At 39.0% G+C, this 18328-nt stretch overlaps 1 protein-coding gene across 7 annotated transcripts in view; it reads right to left on the bottom strand.

The window, feature by feature from the left end:
- The window catches only part of lpp (LIM domain containing preferred translocation partner in lipoma), a 192122-nt gene that overhangs the window by 103811 nt on the left and 69983 nt on the right, over nt 1-18328 (bottom strand). The gene's annotated exons all lie outside the window — the stretch shown is intronic.

Genomic DNA, 18328 nt, shown 5'->3' on the forward strand with positions numbered 1-18328 from the left:
ACTATTCTTAAAAGTAAAAAAAAAAAAAAAAAAACTGGGTAAAAACTATGGATAAGGTGAATCATATAAACTACTTCTGTTAATTTAAGGAAGTAACTAGAGAGTGAACAGTTCCCATGATGCTCTGCATGGCCAAGGTCAAAAGCAGTTTACACAGTAAGATTCATATTTTTATACACAGTAGTGTATAAAAATATGAATGGATCTGCTCGGGCTCCTGTATGCTGATCTGTGGAGAATGTGCACACACGTCCATCCATTCAAAAAAACATAGCCATGAAAGTGATAGGTCATATGGGTAGAACTGTGTAATGTGCTGAGCAGTTCATTGGAACCCTTGCCCTTTCGTATTTGTGGAAGCTACAACAAATAAAGAACACATTGTAATGGGTAAAGTTAAAACGTGTTCTTTACAGTTGTAGGTAGTTGCTGGCTAAAATTTGCCACAAAGGCTTTCATTTTACAACTTAACACATAATATTAAAGCTTGTATAATCAATATTTGTTATATTAACAATGGATCAAATGGCTGCCTAATCTGAAAGGTAGGGCTGGGTTAAAATAATCGTTTCTCCAATGAAAATTGATCTTTGTTTGAGTGATCGGATATCGATTAATAAAATCTCAAAATCTATCTTTTAATATGTTTATATAATGTTAGTCCTGTTAAGTAAAAAATACTTTAAACAAACTTTTGGGGAGGTCAATTCTTAATGTAAACAGTAACCTGGTGCATTATAAAAAATATTTGAAGGTTGCTTCTTGCTTGTACAATTTACAGCACAAGTTCTCTGAGAATCTCTTTTATATCCAAGCAAAATTGGTAATGTAACTAAAATTTTCCTAACCTAATTCATACTGAATCCTTGTGAATCGGAATTGAATAGATTGGGGAAATTATTGGCGATACCCAGCCCTGCTGAAAGGGTTCACTCATAGTAAAAAACCTGCAGGGAATTATCACCCAACTCTGCAGTTCCTCTCAGCTCGAAGGAGCATCTTAGCCTCTTTCAGCTCATTGTTTTGGTTGTTACAGTCCAGAACTTTGCTCTTTTGGTTCACCCACCATCGCTCTCATCACAGTCCACTCTAAAAATCCACTGTACACAAACCTGCTCAGCACCAAACGGCAGACAGCCAAAGTTAGCAGCTAGCTAGCTATCATGAAACAAACAAACACAATGAATGCTAATGTTGCTCTGTGTCTGCTGGATGTGTAAATAAGCAACCGTTTTGCCAACATGTCATTTGCCCCAAGTGGCCAAATGTTTATTGCGGGTTTAACTTTAAGAACGTACTGTATAATACTGTATGTGTACACATTTGACACTGTGTCATTTACCATTAATATTAAGTGATGTGTGAATTGTATGGCTATTTTGAATTGAGTTTATTGTGTTTTATAGCTGCAACACATCATTTTGTTCAGTGCGAAAGAGTTGCCTTACTCGCTTTCAGGTCCTGCAAACACTCATCAGGATCCGATTGATTATTATGACACGACACAGCATTTAAGTACCTCTAAAGTTACTCAAGCTAAATATTCAAAACACAGTGAATCTAGATATTCATATTTCTCATTAAGTTGTCTGAAAGATATAATGAATTTCTTGAAGGCAGCATCTGTACAAAATGCTGAGAAATGATGATTATTCATCAAAATTTGTCTTGAACTGTAAAGTCAATTCAGACATTGGAAAGAGGTTATACAGTTATTACAAAAGAGAAGCGGAGAGAAGAAATGGAGCCTCGTCATCCCATGTCAATGGAGTGACACACATAATTGTAGCAATTTGGTTAACTAAGTAGTACTAATCTGGAGTAAGCATGTTTTTCTTTCCCCCCAGAGATTGGAAATGTAAATGTTGTGTTACAAATGAGTTAGACTAGGTGTTTGTTCTGCCAGAGGAGGAGAAACAAGCCAAATTTGTAGTTCTTAAAGTCCACGCTAATCCAAGGATTGCATCCAACCACATGTTTCAGACAGGATAAGGAGTTACGTGCCAAATTAAATTCTGATTTGGCTTCTCTTGGCAAAGGACTTAACACTGAATCATTTGACCATGTACTTCTAAGTCCCCAAACCAGACATGAGCTTTGCAAATTAAAGGCTTTTATGAGACGTAATGGGAATTTGTTCCAATGCTAAGACTTTGATGAGTCCTGTTCACAAATTCCATTTGCTTTCCATGGCTTTTATCTGTTTTCATTAGAATATAATTGATGTCATCAATGTAGTTTATCCAAGGCAGCTGACCAAATTAATTCAGCGCGGGTTTACAGTTGCCTCGACAAAACAGCCGAAGAAGAGAAAGAAATAAAAAAGCAAGACAGAGTGATAATGCAGCATGGTTAGAATTGGACACATTGGTGTGCATGTCTTGAACATTACAACATTTCAGAAATTGTGAGCATTGCATTAAACATTCCCTCTGGGTGCTTGAGGGCCTCCATGTATTGTTTATATAATAACCTTGTGACCTCCGCTAAAACTCAAGAGAAACAGCTCTTCTAAACCTCTGGGAGAGGAAATAAAATATGCTGCTCGACAACAAGGTTCTGCCCCGGTCCTCCCTCCCCTCCCGCTCCAGCACAGATCTGTAAGTCACTCGTGGCTTATGGAGAATTAAAACATTAAGTTTCATGTACATTTCTCTCGAACATCAAAGATGTTTTTAGATTTCTCATTTCAGTAAAAGACAAAGAGTTGTAAATGTTACAGAGATGCATGTTTGATTGAAAAGGAGTTCAGTATGTGGAACAGTGGAAAGCGAGACTTTGAGCTGGAACACAGATCATTAAGCATTAAGGTTATTTTTCTAGTATCTGTGATCATGCCATTACAGCCATTTAGGAGTTCAAATGTGTTAATGTGCTCATGTTAAACACAATCACCAGGCGGGTTTGTATTCCCTGTAATCCTTCCAAGCAAAAACATGTTCTCTTATTAACACCTGCACTCAACCTTGAAGATGTTTGTGGCTGATTCAGGGTCAGCTAAAAAACGGTCGTTTACTAGAAGCCTTTTCAATTAAGTAAAATGTAATGTTATAGCTTTTTTTATAACTTAACATTCTTCTATAAAAGGAATTATACGAGTTTGAAAATAGCCAGACCAGATCTTAATATTTGTACATTACAGTCAGATCCATAAATATTGGGACATCGACACAATTCTAATCTTTTTGGCTCTATACACCACCACAATGGAGTTGAAATGAAACGAACAAGATGTGCTTTAACTGCAGACTTTCAGCTTTAATTTGAGGGTATTTACATCCAAATCAGGTGAACGGTGTAGGAATTACAACAGTTTGTATATGTGCCTCCCACTTTTTAAGGGACCAAAAGTAATGGGACAGATTAACAATCATAAAACAAACTTTCACTTTTTAATACTTGATTGCAAATCCTTTGCCAGGCCTCTACTGCAACTGTCTTCAGTTCCTGCTTGTTCTTGGGGCATTTTCCCTTCAGTTTTGTCTTCAGCAAGTGAAATGCATGCTCAATCGGATTCAGGTCAGGTGATTGACTTGGCCATTGCATAACATTCCACTTCTTTCCCTTAAAAAACTCTTTGGTTGGTTTCGCAGTATGCTTCGGGTCATTGTCCACCTGCACTGTGAAGCGCCGTCCAATGAGTTCTGAAGCATTTGGCTGAATATGAGCAGATAATATTGCCCGAAACACTTCAGAATTCATCATGCTGCTTTTGTCATCATCAATAAATACAAGAGAACCAGTTCCATTGGCAGCCATACATGCCCACGCCATGACACTACCACCACCATACTTCACTGATGAGGTGGTATGCTTTGGATCATGAGCAGTTCCTTTCCTTCTCCATACTCTTCTCTTCCCATCACTCTGGTACAAGTTGATCTTTGTCTCATCTGTCCATAGGATGTTGTTCCAGAAATGTGAAGGCTTTTTTAGATGTTGTTTGGCAAACTCTAATCTGGCCTTCCTGTTTTTGAGGCTCACCAATGGTTCACATCTTGTAGTGAACCCTCTGTATTCACTCTGGTGAAGTCTTCTCTTGATTGTTGACTTTGACACACATACACCTACCTCCTGGAGAGTGTTCTTGATCTGGCCAACTGTTGTGAAGGGTGTTTTCTTCACCAGGGAAAGTATTCTTCGGTCATCCACCACAGTTGTTTTCCGTGGTCTTCCGGGTCTTTTGCTGTTGCTGAGCTCACCGGTGCGTTCTCTCTTTTAAGAATGTTCCAAACAGTTGATTTGGCCACACGTAATGTTTTTGCTATCTCTCTGATGGGTTTGTTTAGATTTTTCAGCCTAATGATGGCTTGCTTCACTGATAGTGACAGCTCTTTGGATCTCATATTGAGAGTTGACAGCAACAGATTCCAAATGCAAATAGCACACTTGAAATGAACTCTGGACCTTTTATCTGCGCCTTGTAAATGGGATAATGAGGGAATAACACACACCTGGCCATGGAACAGCTGGGCAGCCAATTGTCCCATTACTTTTGGTCCCTTAAAAAGTGGGAGGCACATATACAAACTGTTGTAATTCCTACACCGTTCACCTGATTTGGATGTCAATACCCTCAAATTAAAGCTGAAAGTCTGCAGTTAAAGCACATCTTGTTCGTTTCATTTCAACTCCATTGTGGTGGTGTATAGAGCCAAAAAGATTAGAATTGTGTCGATGTCCCAATATTTATGGACCTGACTGTATATTAGAAAATACCTACTGTGAAGCATGGGGGTGGAAACATCATACTTTGGGGCTGTTTTTCTGCAAAGGGACCAGGACGACTGATCCGTGTAAAGGAAAGAATGAATGGGGCCATGTATCGTGAGATTTTGAGTGAAAACCTCCTTCCATCAGCAAGGGCATTGAAGATGAAACGTGGCTGGGTCTTTCAGCATGACAACGATCCCAAACACACCGCCCGGGCAACGAAGGAGTGGCTTCGTAAGAAGCATTTCAAGGTCCTGGAGTGGCCTAGCCAGTCTCCAGATCTCAACCCCATAGAAAATCTTTGGATGGAGTTGAAAGTCCGTGTTGCCCAGCGACAGCCCCAAAACATCACTGCTCTAGAGTAGATCTGCATGGAGGAATGGGCCAAAATACCAGCAACAGTGTGTGAAAACCTTGTGAAGACTTACAGAAAACGTTTGACCTCTGTCATTGCCAACAAAGGGTATATAACAAAGTATTGACATGAACGTTTGTTATTGACCAAATACTTATTTTCCACCATAATTTGCAAATAAATTCATAAAAAATCCTACAATGTGATTTTCTGGATTTCTTTTTCTCATTTTTTCTCTTATAGTTGAAGTGTACCTATGATGAAAATTACAGGCCTCTCTCATCTTTTTAAGTGGGAGAACTTGCACAATTGGTGGCTGACTAAATACTTTTTTGCCCCACTGTACGTTACTGTCGTCCAAGTGCTTGTACACGAGCATCCTCATGCATGATACAAACAACATGGGGGGCCACTCATAAATACATTACCCCATAGCACTACTATGGGTGGGGCTGTGTAACAAATTCAATACTTTTTAGGCACCGACCGAATTGCTTCTGATGTATAGAGTATCAAAAAATGCCTTGTCATTCAATACCCAAATTCAATACTTAAGGAGTAAATCTCATCAGTGTCAGTGAGCCAATCAGCACGCCGCATGCTCCTACCAAGATCTAATAATGTCTGTGATTGGCTGTCTAACGTTACACGTCGCAGAGATATGCAGGAAAAACTCTACGTTACACAGAGACGGGGCTAACGTCGTAGGAGCTGAATGATAAATAAAAAGATTTGTGCCGCGGCAACCTCTAGCTCCCCCAGTAAGAGTGTGCGCCCCATGTAAGCTGAGTCCTTAGCAGCGGTCCGGGTTCGAGTCCGACCTGCTGCCCTTTGCTGCGTGTCATCCCCCATCTCTCTCCCACCTTTCCTGTCTATCCACTGTCACTATCAAATAAAGGGAAAAGCCCCACGCAAAAAATAAAATTGGTATTGAAAAGAGTATCGTTCAAGAACCGGTATCGAAGTCAAAGTATTGGTATTGAATATTTTAACGATACCCAGCCCTAACTACGGGTTGGCTGTGACTCACACTGGTCAAAGGCAAGCAGCCAGACTGACAGAACAGTGTGTGTACAAGATTCATTTAGACTGTATGCAAGAATTGGTTCTAGCTAGATTCCATATCAGCTGGAATGCAATTTGGTTAACGGAGCAATATGCTCATTTTCAGGTTCATACTTGTGTTTTGGGTTTCTACTTGAACATGTTTACATGCTTTAAATGTTCAAAAACAGATTATTTTTCTCATGCTGTCTGTCTGAATATACCATAATTATCCTCTGTCTGAAATGCTCCGTTTTAGCCCTGTCTCTTTTTCATGTGAAAAAAAGGATATATTAAAGGTTGTTTCCTAAATTTGTATGATCGAATGTGTGCTCATTCAAAGATAGTGTAATGAAGGGATGAATGCCTTAAAAACAGTTGAGTTCTTTTTTTGTAATGAAGTCTCCGTCTTTCAGACTGGTCTAAAAAAAGAGAGAGATAAAGAGAGAGTGAGGCAAGAGGAAAGAAACCTAACTTATTTCTTAACTGTTTCAACATGAATCCATATTAAAGCAAAAAATAACCACAACTTTCCAAAGCATAGAGGGTTGTTTGAAATATTACGAAATGGGTGAAAATCGGAGAAAAACATCAACATACTGAAAATAAACTTGTATTTTCCACACAAAAAAAATTACAATTTGCAGTGCAAACTCAAACCCTTTTAATAAAAATGTCACTTGTGTTTGCCCTCTCTTTCTTTTACCAGAATAATTTCCTGTCCTCGTCAGCGCTATATAAATATAATATATTATTATTTTCAAAAGAGGACCTTCTTTTCTCTCAACATCATAATATCTGGGGGGAAAACTTTAATATTAAAATTCTGAGATCTGTCGGAACTGAAAATAATGACCCTCATTCATACGTTAGCTGCATATGCTATTTCTATCATTTACTTTTTCTTTTCTTTTCCTGTGTGTCTATTCTTCATCTGTTTCCAACCAAACAGTACAGGTCGCTGCGAGAAAAACAGAGGTACCGCCGGGACTCGAACCCTGGCTCTCTGCTGTAGTCCACGGAAAAACTATCCAATCTGCGTCACCCAATATTTCTGCTTGTTCTAATGAATCTAAAATCAACACGGGTTTGGGCTGTTACGCACTTTCTGTTCTGCAGGTTTGCGCGGTGCTTATGCTGTCACATCATGTCAAAGCAGTGTGAACTAGGCAGAGTGAGAACGGCTTCTGTGCTGTGAATGAAGCTGGCTCCATTTGTGACAATGGGGAGTTGAAAGCTCCAAGTGAGCACTAATGAGAGAAAGCAGCAGGAAGACCTACTTAATACGACAACTTCCCCGGTCTTTATTGAGCAATTACTTTTAAGTAGCTTCTTTGTGAACAAGGAATCCTAATCGGTGATTAAAGTTATTTGAGAGGCCATAAGAGGTATAATTGGTTATCGGGATCCGGAGTATTGTTAAGGGGAAAGATGAAAGGTTGGAGATGGATCCAGCTGTGACACTGGGACTAATATTATATTTTGTTTTTCAAGTAAGTGACACATTTATAAACACTTCAAGTACTGTATATAACTAATGACTGCCAACTTTGTTAGAGTAAATTCTTTGAAACTATGGATTTTGTTGCAAAATGATACAGAAAAAAAGGAATAGTTCTTTGTAGGAAGATAAAACCTTTGCAGGTTGAGGATTATGATATGCTGTGGGGGCTGAAGGTTGAGCATATGTTTATAGATTTACATATGTACAATATGATCAGTGTTACACATGTGTAAGCGCTGGCCATCTGGTCTGTAACAACTTAGGACAAAGCCCAGTATGACTGCCTTTCTCATAATGCATCCAACGTTTCAGTGAAAGAAAGTGCAAAGGAGATCAAACTGAAGAAATCTCAAACACAGGGAGAGTTTTGTCCCATAAAGAAACACACCATGTTTGCCTGTGTGTTTGGGCGCACAGAACATAAATTATCTCTCACAATCTGAACTCGATTTATTCCTGAGAGCTTGGTGTCGGTTAGCATTCACACATGCTGCAATGAGCCAAAATAACTGCGGGGGAGTGAGACAGTGGACGAGACTGTCCTCCCAGAGGTTGTTTGTTCAGGCAGCAAATACGACCTATATTCACGCTTAAGTGGCCGTAGTCCTTATGACGGGACCAAAGCAGGAAGTAAGGTGACAAAGTACAGTATGAGAGCACCAAATTCCTGCGTGAGGAGGTCGGTTAGGGTAGTTGATGGGTCAAACAAACAGGACTTTCACCAAACAGTGAAAACACACCGGGCACGTAAGCGCTGCGTATAGCCGCGAAGCGCAGCTATTTTTATTTCAGTGTCTCCTCTATTTCTTGCGCGAGACGCGACCTTATGTGTCAAGCCAGGCAGGTAATCACATACAAGAAGACCACAGTGCAGCCAGATACTTTACCAAAATATAACACATTTAAAATGAAACACCTAGGTTCATGGTGATTTTGGCTGACTTGACTTCTCACAGTGAGACACGCGATCAGGCACACGGAGAGAGAGACCAACAAACAGACAGAGAGAGTGACACACACACACACACACGTCAGGCACGTACTGTATATACGCTACACGCTATATGACACTTACGAGCCAGGTGTGTTTTCACTGTAAGGGGACCGGTGTTCGAGTCCGGTTTGAAAATAAAAGTAAACAGCAAGTCTTTTTTTTAACTTTACGTCACATATAGCATTACGTGCAAGGCTTGAAATTAACTTTTTTTTAATCACCAGCCAACACGGCTAGCACATTTTTAAAATTTACCAGCCAATCACATTTTCCCCTAGCCACATTTTTACTAAATTTCAACACATTTTTAATTTCAATTAATTACTTAATTTCATCAATACTGCGCGCTGGACACGTAGCCAACGGTTCACGACATGGTGTTCATGGGAAATGTAGTATTAGTAGTACGAGCAGATAAAGATACGTTTCCAAGCCAAATACACACAAAACCGCCCAAATTTCTTGGCGGAAAACAGACCAAACTGGCAACATTTCTGCTGCCAGCCGATTCAAACAGATGCAGAGTTGTTTGCTTCATCGAGCCAAAGTGGCTAGTAACTTTACAATGTTAGCCGCCAAAGTTCATTTTTACCGGCAATTGGCGGGTTGGCGGGTGTTAATTTAAAGCCTTGGTTACGTGTGGAAGTGGAAGTGAAGTAACGTCTGACTTTAACCCAAGCCGTGATCTTTTTCGAAACTTAACTAAGTAACTTTTGTGCGTAAACATAACCAAACTGCCAAAGTTTCACATTAAACGTTAAAGACATGTTTAAAATCTCGACCATTCACAAAACATTATCTGCTTTAGATAAAAATGTTGTATTTCTTAATTTATGAAAGCCTCCCGTGGGTCAGATTAAAGGAATATCATGGTAAGGTTTGAAGGACTTGTTGGTGGGTCCACGTGTGTCATGGGACAATCACAGCTCTACTTGCATCAGGGACTGTTGAGTTAAAAAACTGCAGTACCTTTTATATTTACACAAACCTAACCTGTATTTAAAATAAAAATCAGAGAAGTGTCTTTACTCTATACAGTAGCAAACAATCTTGAATCCCTTCCAGACAAAATGGAAAAAAAAGTGTTTTAAGTCCTGGGTGTCACTCCACATGCTTTATCTCCTCATAGTCGTCCCAAATGTGCTGTGGCAGAGGTTGAGTGCACATTGTTTTGACATAATTATGGAGACATTTTATTCCATCCTTCGCTGGAGAAGAGCAGCTGAGCCATGCTCTTAATTAGCATGATATGTATAGAGGAGTGATTTATGACTTCATTTGGTTTGGAGATGGAAGGGAGGGATTTGAGGTCTTTGGAGATATACTTGTTTTAAGTGTAAAGGAGCAGACCCAAATTGGCTTCTGCTACCCGGAGGAGAATTCCCACGGGAGGAGAAATTCAAATCAGGAACAACAGACGGATTATGTTTTTGTATAAAAGCAAAGAAACAAATACTGTGAATAGGTGAATGGTTTGAGAGCCAGAGTTGGCCTTTTTCCATCTTAAAGCTTAATCAGCATCAAATGGGCTGAACAATAAGTGCCTCAAAATGTGATGTTAGGAAGGTGATGGAAGGTTTGCTGATGAGTGAAAGCGTGATTCATCAAAGGCGGAGAGGGGAGCTTTGCTGTCATTTCTTATAAACAAACGGGAGAGAGAGCAAATGAAGCCAGTCAAATGTCACAGCAGACAGTCACTGCTGTGTAAACTCCGCCAGTTTCATAACATGAAACCTTTTTCAAACAGCCTCTGCCCTGCTGAGAATCTACTGTAAACCGACATCCAGTTACTCTAAGACCAAGTGCCAAAGTGTATGTAGGGTAACGGGCCTTGTATCACATGGCTTTATGACCTATTGAAATACCATACTTGTGATGGGTATTCCACTGCTAACAAGTACAGTTCCACAGTGTGAATAATATGGTGACATTTAAACATAATTACCATCTAATGGATATTTAATGTAATTGATCTCTTTGATGGAGAACACTTTACATTGTGCTTGTCAACTATAGCAACTATCAAATAGCTTTTTAATCCCACTTAGGGAAATTTTTTAAGATCACATATATTTATGTGATTTAGTATAAAGTACTTAGTGTATACTTAGTGTATACAGTATTAGAGCTAGGCCAATACACAGGGCCATATCAGCTTGTGTCACATATGTTGTTATTGGTAACAAGAAATGTCCGTGCAAAAATGTTTATGGTAAATAGGTTGCTGACACATTATGTAGTTTGTCCAAAAGAGAGCACTGACTAGTAGGGTTGTGCCGATGGACGATATCGATGGAATTCTCAAATACTAACTCGATTGGCCTCAACACACCAGTATCGGAGAATATGTAGATTTCATATATATATATATATATATATAAAATTTATCATGAATATGACTAATGACTATGTGTTGTCTCATAATCGAGTATCACTTCATGCAATCAAATAGAAGGAGACCACTTTCTCCTGTGCACAAATCAGTGTTTGAAATCTTACTCAGCATTCAAACTTCCTTTGATTACAGTATGTAGACACTACTTTGAAAGGACAGGATATTTATTTTCACAATGTTATGACCCTTCAAGATCGTGCTAAGATTTAGAGAAGTGAAACTTGTCAATGTGGCTGCATAAGAACTAGCAACACATGAAATACACAGTGTAGTTATACAGTGTAGATAAAAAGTTCTACACTGTAAAAAAAAAACCATATATATATATATATATATATATATATATATATATATATATATAATATCATGTTCATGAGAACAAAGAAAACTAACTTTGAAGCAAAGATTAAAAGAAGTTCACTTGCAGAGGCTTTAACACACACTGCAGACAAAACACAAAAAGTAGTTAAGGTATGTGTTCTACTTCGATAAAAGTGGCCTTCTGTGTACGAGCCTGAGCCCGAGCCTGTGGGTTCTATGGGGACAGTGACACACTCATTGGTGGATTTCCTGTAAATTCTCCTGGTGACACCCATGAGGGACTCTGAGATAACAACCGGTAGTCAGTTTGCCTCTGGCCAGTCAAGCAAGGAGGAATAAAAACAGCTTATGCACATGGTCGACACTTTTGAACTGCTCTGAGCAAACAATTAGCAGGTTTCTGGTAACTTAGCGTGAGAAGTTTGAGCCAAAACAGCCCCTCTCGGATGTTTTGCAACTTTCACTATGATTATCTCGCTACAAAAACTTATTAACCTTCATAAGAGACAGCAGACAAAACACCATGTTACTGTCACAAAATGGCATCCGTGTTGCTTTGTGTGGTTCTGAGGTTTTTGAAAGAAGTCTGATTTTAATATATTAAGTTATAGATTTGAATCTATTCATATACAAGATAAATATATTCTGAATGAAGCTGCTGGTGATGACTCATTCCCGTGTGAATCATTTTCTTGTGGTGCCAGACACTCTTTGGTCACACCAAATGTATATTTACATTCACTTTACACAGAACCAAAAAAAATCCCCATTTAAACACTTGACTAAGATCATTCTTAACAGATATTTGAAGAAACTGTTCAAAATACTGCATAGCAAAAATAAAAGTCCTAAATGTTACAATAGTGCAAGGCAGGGGCTTGAGAGATTTCTCAAAATACTGATGAGAATGTCATGTACAGTACACGTAAAGGGCAATATAAAAGAAAAAGGAAAAGTACTGATGGGAGTCAACAGAAACTGAATCTGCAGTCTGTTTTTAGGAATATGACCGTTGTCCTCGACATCACGTTTAACACTCGGTTCTCATGCGTAGCTCAAATGAAACAGAGAAGTCCCAGAGAGCACTGAACGGACTCTAACTAGTCACCAACACGTGTTGATCTATGTACACAGCTGCACACAAAGCAAACGGCACGTGTGCAAAACATTTTACCCAGGATACTTTTCTACCACTTTCAATTAAACCTAAAAAGGATGTCAAGGTATTGATCTTGCACTCTGATACTCTGGCAGCCCTTCACCTGTTATTGTTTTTTTCTGTCTGTTTCTGCTCTTTTTTTTATTGCAGTTTTGTCTAGTTAATTGTGTGACTGTTATGAGGAAAATTGAAAATAATGTATTCTTTAAAAATAATAGATATCAAGGTAGAAAGTAATCTATTTTTTTTTTCTTCTTTTTTTTACCATTTTCAAATTTTGACAGAAAACAATAAATGACACACTTGTGTCAATACTGTTGCAAACTGAAGCTAATATGCTGTAGCAAGGGAGCTTTTATTGCAGGGCTATTGCACTGGATTGCATTACATTGTACAGCTATTCATGATATCTTGTCCACCTCTCCTTCAGTGTGTTGCAGAGCCGACTCGGATCTAATCACACAAGCATTACATTCATATCAGGGTCCTTTTAAAACTCCCTAAAACTCAAAATGTTGCAGCCAAGAACGTGCATACTGTAAAAGAACTGGAGCACTGACTTCTCAATGCAAAAAGCAATCCCGACTGGCCTTCCTACAGTACATGTACCGTATGAGATCAAGTTAAACCCAAACATCTGATGTGTTGTAAGGAATTTGGAGTGAAGGGTCACTGTCTGAGACCTATATGTCATTCACTTCCTCCTGCTGGGGCTTTAATCAGAACAAGTTCTCCCTGAAAAAGAAAAAGAAAATCGGAGGGCAGACCTAGCTAACTGTGCACCGCCCCGTTGTCCCCGGCTTCTTTGTCTGCACAATAAAACCAGGCCCCAGACAGCTCATTCCAGCCCTGATACTGGCCCCTTCTAGACAAAGGGACAGCGAGGCGCTGTGCCAAATTGACTTGTCCCTAATTTTTATGCTAATCCTCCATTTTACACCAGAGTCCCCACATTTGATATAAAAGATATTAAATAAATAAAGAGAGAGAGACCCAGATAATCTGTCCATAAAGACGTCTTATCCTTTGACAAGTGGAGATGTCTGCAGATGGCTTTACACATGTGCGTGTTTAAAACTCTGACAACAACCACTGTCATTATTAAATGTTAATGTTTTAATGAAAGATTATGTTGTGGCCCAAAAGGCAGAACATATGACCACTTGAATTTATCACTACAACATGCTGCAACCTTTAGATATCAGCAATAAGATGTTAAATGAAACCCCAAAACAGCTGCAAGGACTTTAAAACAGTTATTATTAATTAGTGTTTCCTCCATAGTTCTCATTTCAATCAACAGTATATTTGACCTCAACTGAATCGTTGTAATGAAGAATTAATTCTAAGCATTGCCCAGTTTATGTAATTACCGTCACAATCAACGTGAACAGTGTGAAAGATGGAGTGGGATTAACAGTTTCTTCTCAAGTCACTGAGGTGATGAGATATTAACAATGCAACTCCGGCATGACTGAATTCATAAAAGTAAAACATTTACATTGCAACAATTATATCATCTACACATGTATCCCCACCCTCTTTATATTGTTTCATTAATCCTCTTAATTCCCAGACAATGATTAATTGTGGAAAATAAGACAGTAGCCAACGGTTCTAGATTAAATGTTTTTGTAGTAAAATGACATTCTGGAATTACGAGGCTTTAATGATGCTACAAATCATCCACTGGGAATAAAATACATTTTTTGGGGGGATTATTTGTATGGTCTTTTTTGGCCTTTATTTAATAGGACAGCTGAAGACAGGAAATGGGGGAGAGGGGGGGGATGACATGCAGCGAAGGGCCGCGGGTCGGACTCAAACCTGGGCCACTGCGGTCAAGACGAAGCCTTTGTACATGGGGCGCATGCTCAAACAGGTCAGCTACCTAAATCTTTTTTTTTTTATTTTGTAATTTTGCAGAAAATATGTCAATATGGTCGTAGGTAAATATCAACACTTAAGAGTTCCAGGGTTCCTTCCGTTGTTTTGTGACAACAGAAATGGAGGCAACATCACTGAAATATTGTATAATCAAATACAACTGACACAAAACTGTTTGTGGCTCCAAATAAACCCTTTCATTGTAGGCCGAACTATCTACACCAGGGGTCTTCAACGCGTTTTAAGCCAAGGACCCCTTAACTGAAAGAGAAACGGAGCAGGGACCCCCTACTACATCGCAAACATTTTATTAAATTGTATAAAAATGAAGTTGCATATTAAACTAGGCCTATAATAACATATTTGGCAGCCTAAAGCCTTTATACATACCTTTTTAGTGTACTGAATACTAAGCCATTAAAATAATACTTGCAGGCATGACTTTATAAATCATGTTTAAATGTTAAACATACATTTGGCACAGTGAATCCTTAGGATGAACTGGATCTGTGGATGGTTACCGTGGTGACTACCTTACCTAAAGAACAGTAAGCCTATCAGCAATGGGTTTTTTTCACAAATAAGCTGATTTATATTTACTAATAATATGTTGGATTCATGTTAACACATTTTAATTTTCTTGGACAATTTCACAAAATTAACAATAATTTGATGGACCCCCTGCAGTAACTTTGAGGACCCCCTAGGGGTCCCGGTCCCCCTGTTGAAGATCTCTGATCTACACCACAGGCCGAATTAAGAAAATGAACAAGAAGGGATGACTGGTGACGTTTTTTTCTTCTTCTCTTCCTCAGTGGTAGGCAGAGCTCTAACAGGAGCCGTCTAAGAACAAACTAACATCTGGAGGAGCAGACAGGTCCGCAGCTCAAACCACAAACCCCACAGACAGCAGTTTTCAACCTGACAGTGGGCTCACTGCATGCTGAATTTCATAACCGTTTCCCCTGTTTTGGAAATATAGTGCTCTCAGGGGGGTTTGAGGGTGGAAGTTTATATAATGTTCGCATTACAACACATATACCAGATGGGGAGGTGGGACAAATATGGCAGATGACATGACATAAGTGTTGTACTTTTACAACAACTTGCTCACTGATAACTTCGGTCAAATTAACTGTGGACTCAACAGTAATAGTTTTTGTGAAAAATTATAACTATAGAGGAAATGTGTATCCATCTCTTTACACAAAGTTGTGTATTGCTTTCCTATAAGTTGCTACAGTCACTTGGAGCATATGCAAAAATGAAGCATCAATGCCTGTGAAAGGCCTGTAGGTAACACTGAGTAGGCGTTTTTCAGTCATTTTTCTGTTTTATTTATCACCAATGACTCAAAAAGATTTCAAAAGACATTAATCTCATTATTCTTCACAGCAAAAGAGAAATATTTCTCTTTAGTTGCACTGATCATCCTATTATTGTGTTTCTTTGGTTCAAAAAGGCTTGTGCTTATTATTATGAACACTAAAACATGACCATATAAAAAACCTAAAACTCAAACACATTTTACATCTTTATTTGACTAAACACCAGAAGTCTTCATTAAGAAAGGTATTTTTTTTAAAGAAGACTAATTATTATATGTTATAATATGAGCTTCTCTCTCGACAGATATTACTCATCAAAGGCAGTTGTTGCAGTGAGGAGTCATATCTGTCTCATGTAAAACAGACACAGAGTTATGCTCTGTGGAGCACAGCCTCTGTGTTTGCTCAACATCATTCTGCATTATCTTAAATAATCTGTGCCTCAGATGTGAATCTTAATAATCCCAGACTGTAACCCTGTTGCAGTGGAACAAAGGCTAATTAAAGGAGTTTCACTAAAACTATTAGTAAATGTGTTTATTGTACATTAACTTGTAGCACTAGATCCTTTTTTTATACAAACAAATCATCAGCCCCCAAGGGGCCTAAAAGAGCAGACAACGCAAAGCTTCCTGGACACGCAGATGACTGCAAACCACAGTTCTTACACTGTATGTTTATTAGAAATTAGGCATGCAACAAGGCCTCTGTCACAATGCAAAGATGTGAGCGCATGCATGAAGCAAAACTCCTTCAAAAAATGTGCAATTATTGCAAGTCCATACGGCTCCACTTGATACATGCACAGAGGCATAAAAGGAGAGAGGTTCCAGACCTGAGTCTGAGCTGCCACATTAACACACACAGCCACACGCGGTCCATCTGTACTTTAGATAGCCACAGCTTAAAGAAACTTCACTTTGCGTTCTGTCGGAGCACAGCTTAGCAATCCAATGTTCTGATACTGATGGAAACAAGAGGCCAAACTACAAACATAAGATCCCTGTAGCATTAAACTACAACTATACTTAAATGTAAGAGTAGATGATCAGTGTTACTATGACAATAAAAGTCTCATTATTGAGTACAATGTGTTTCAGTGCCTTATTCTCCCATTCTCCAGCCCTTTATTTATTTTCATTTTACATTATTTACTGCTCCTCTGTTCACGGTCCAGATGCAGCACACTGCAGGCTGGACCTCAATGAGCTCAATGAGCTTTTTTAGGACTGTAAAATATATATCAAACTCTAACCATGGCAACCAATACTACATAGCTCTGCTATCGGGCAAATACAGGGTGAATAGGAATGTGTATTACTTAAACAAATAACTTTAATTGTGCCTTTATTGATTGTGTTTTACAAGAAAATTAACATTAGCTCCGAAGAAAAACTGTTTAGTGAAAAAGTTAGGTGTTTAAAGTTGTTGAAGTTCTGCTGTGTACGACTACCCACAGTCAATACAATGACTTTGCTACTTAAAGGACAATTCCGGCGCAAAACAAACCTAGGGATTATTTACAGATGTGTACCCACTCTGTCTCTCTGGGACATGTTTTCATGCTAATTGAATGAATTTGGAGCTTGAAAGAAGCTAGCGCGGACCGCTGATTAGCTTACAACGCTAGTATTCGGGGCATAGAGAACGTAAAAACAAATTGCTATTTATAACACTAAAAAGGCTCAAAACATCACCAAACTTCAACGGTAGCATAATGAGGGTCCCTACATGTTAACCCAAGCATTGAGAACTTTGTAAGTGTACAGACAGTTTATTGAAAAGATACATTATAAAAGACACTCGTGTTCATGTTCACATGCCATCTTGAAAACTCATGACTTAACAGCTGGCGATGCAAACTAAAATCAAAAGCAATTTGCTCAATATATCTGAAATAATCGCACTCTGCATAACTTGTCTAGTGTACTTACTCAGTCATCTGGTCCCTCCGGTCTGGGTCGCCAAAAAAGTTTCAAGTACAGCCCTGTTTATCAGAGAGGGGAAATCTTCAGACTGTACAAAACACTGCGTCTCTTGGGTGTCACGACAAAACAGGTCCCACTCCGTGCAACACAGACACTCCTGTTGGGTGGCCATAGCTTCACAATGTCCGCAGGTACACCACCAGTTTCCCGAAGTACGAGGCTGTGTTGCGGCATTGACTACCGGTAGCTCTCTCTCTCTGTCGTAGCCCTTTCACGGAGCTCCCGCAGCTCTTCGTTCAATAAACTGTCTGTACACTTACAAAGTTCTCAATGCTTGGGTTAACATGTAGGGACCCTCATTATGCTACTGTTGGAGTGTGGTGATGTTTTGAGCCTTTTTAGTGTTATAAATAGCGATTTGTTTTTACGTTCTCTGTGCCCCGAATACTAGCGTTGTAAGCTAATCAGCGGTCCGCGCTAGCTTCTTTCAAGCTCCAAACTCATTGGATTGGCATGAAAACATGTCCCAGAGAGACAGAGTGGGTACACATCTATTAATAACCCCTAGGTCCGTTTTGCGCCGGAATTGTCCTTTAAGTTTACTTTACCAGGTCTTTCTTTCTTCTCTAATTCATCACACCATCATTGAGAAAAATAAATAATTTAAACAGAAGTGGAACATGAACGTTTAGTCATGCTA

Source organism: Sander vitreus, chromosome 9, assembly GCF_031162955.1.
Source record: "Sander vitreus isolate 19-12246 chromosome 9, sanVit1, whole genome shotgun sequence".
NCBI classification, from domain to species: Eukaryota; Metazoa; Chordata; class Actinopteri; order Perciformes; family Percidae; genus Sander; species Sander vitreus.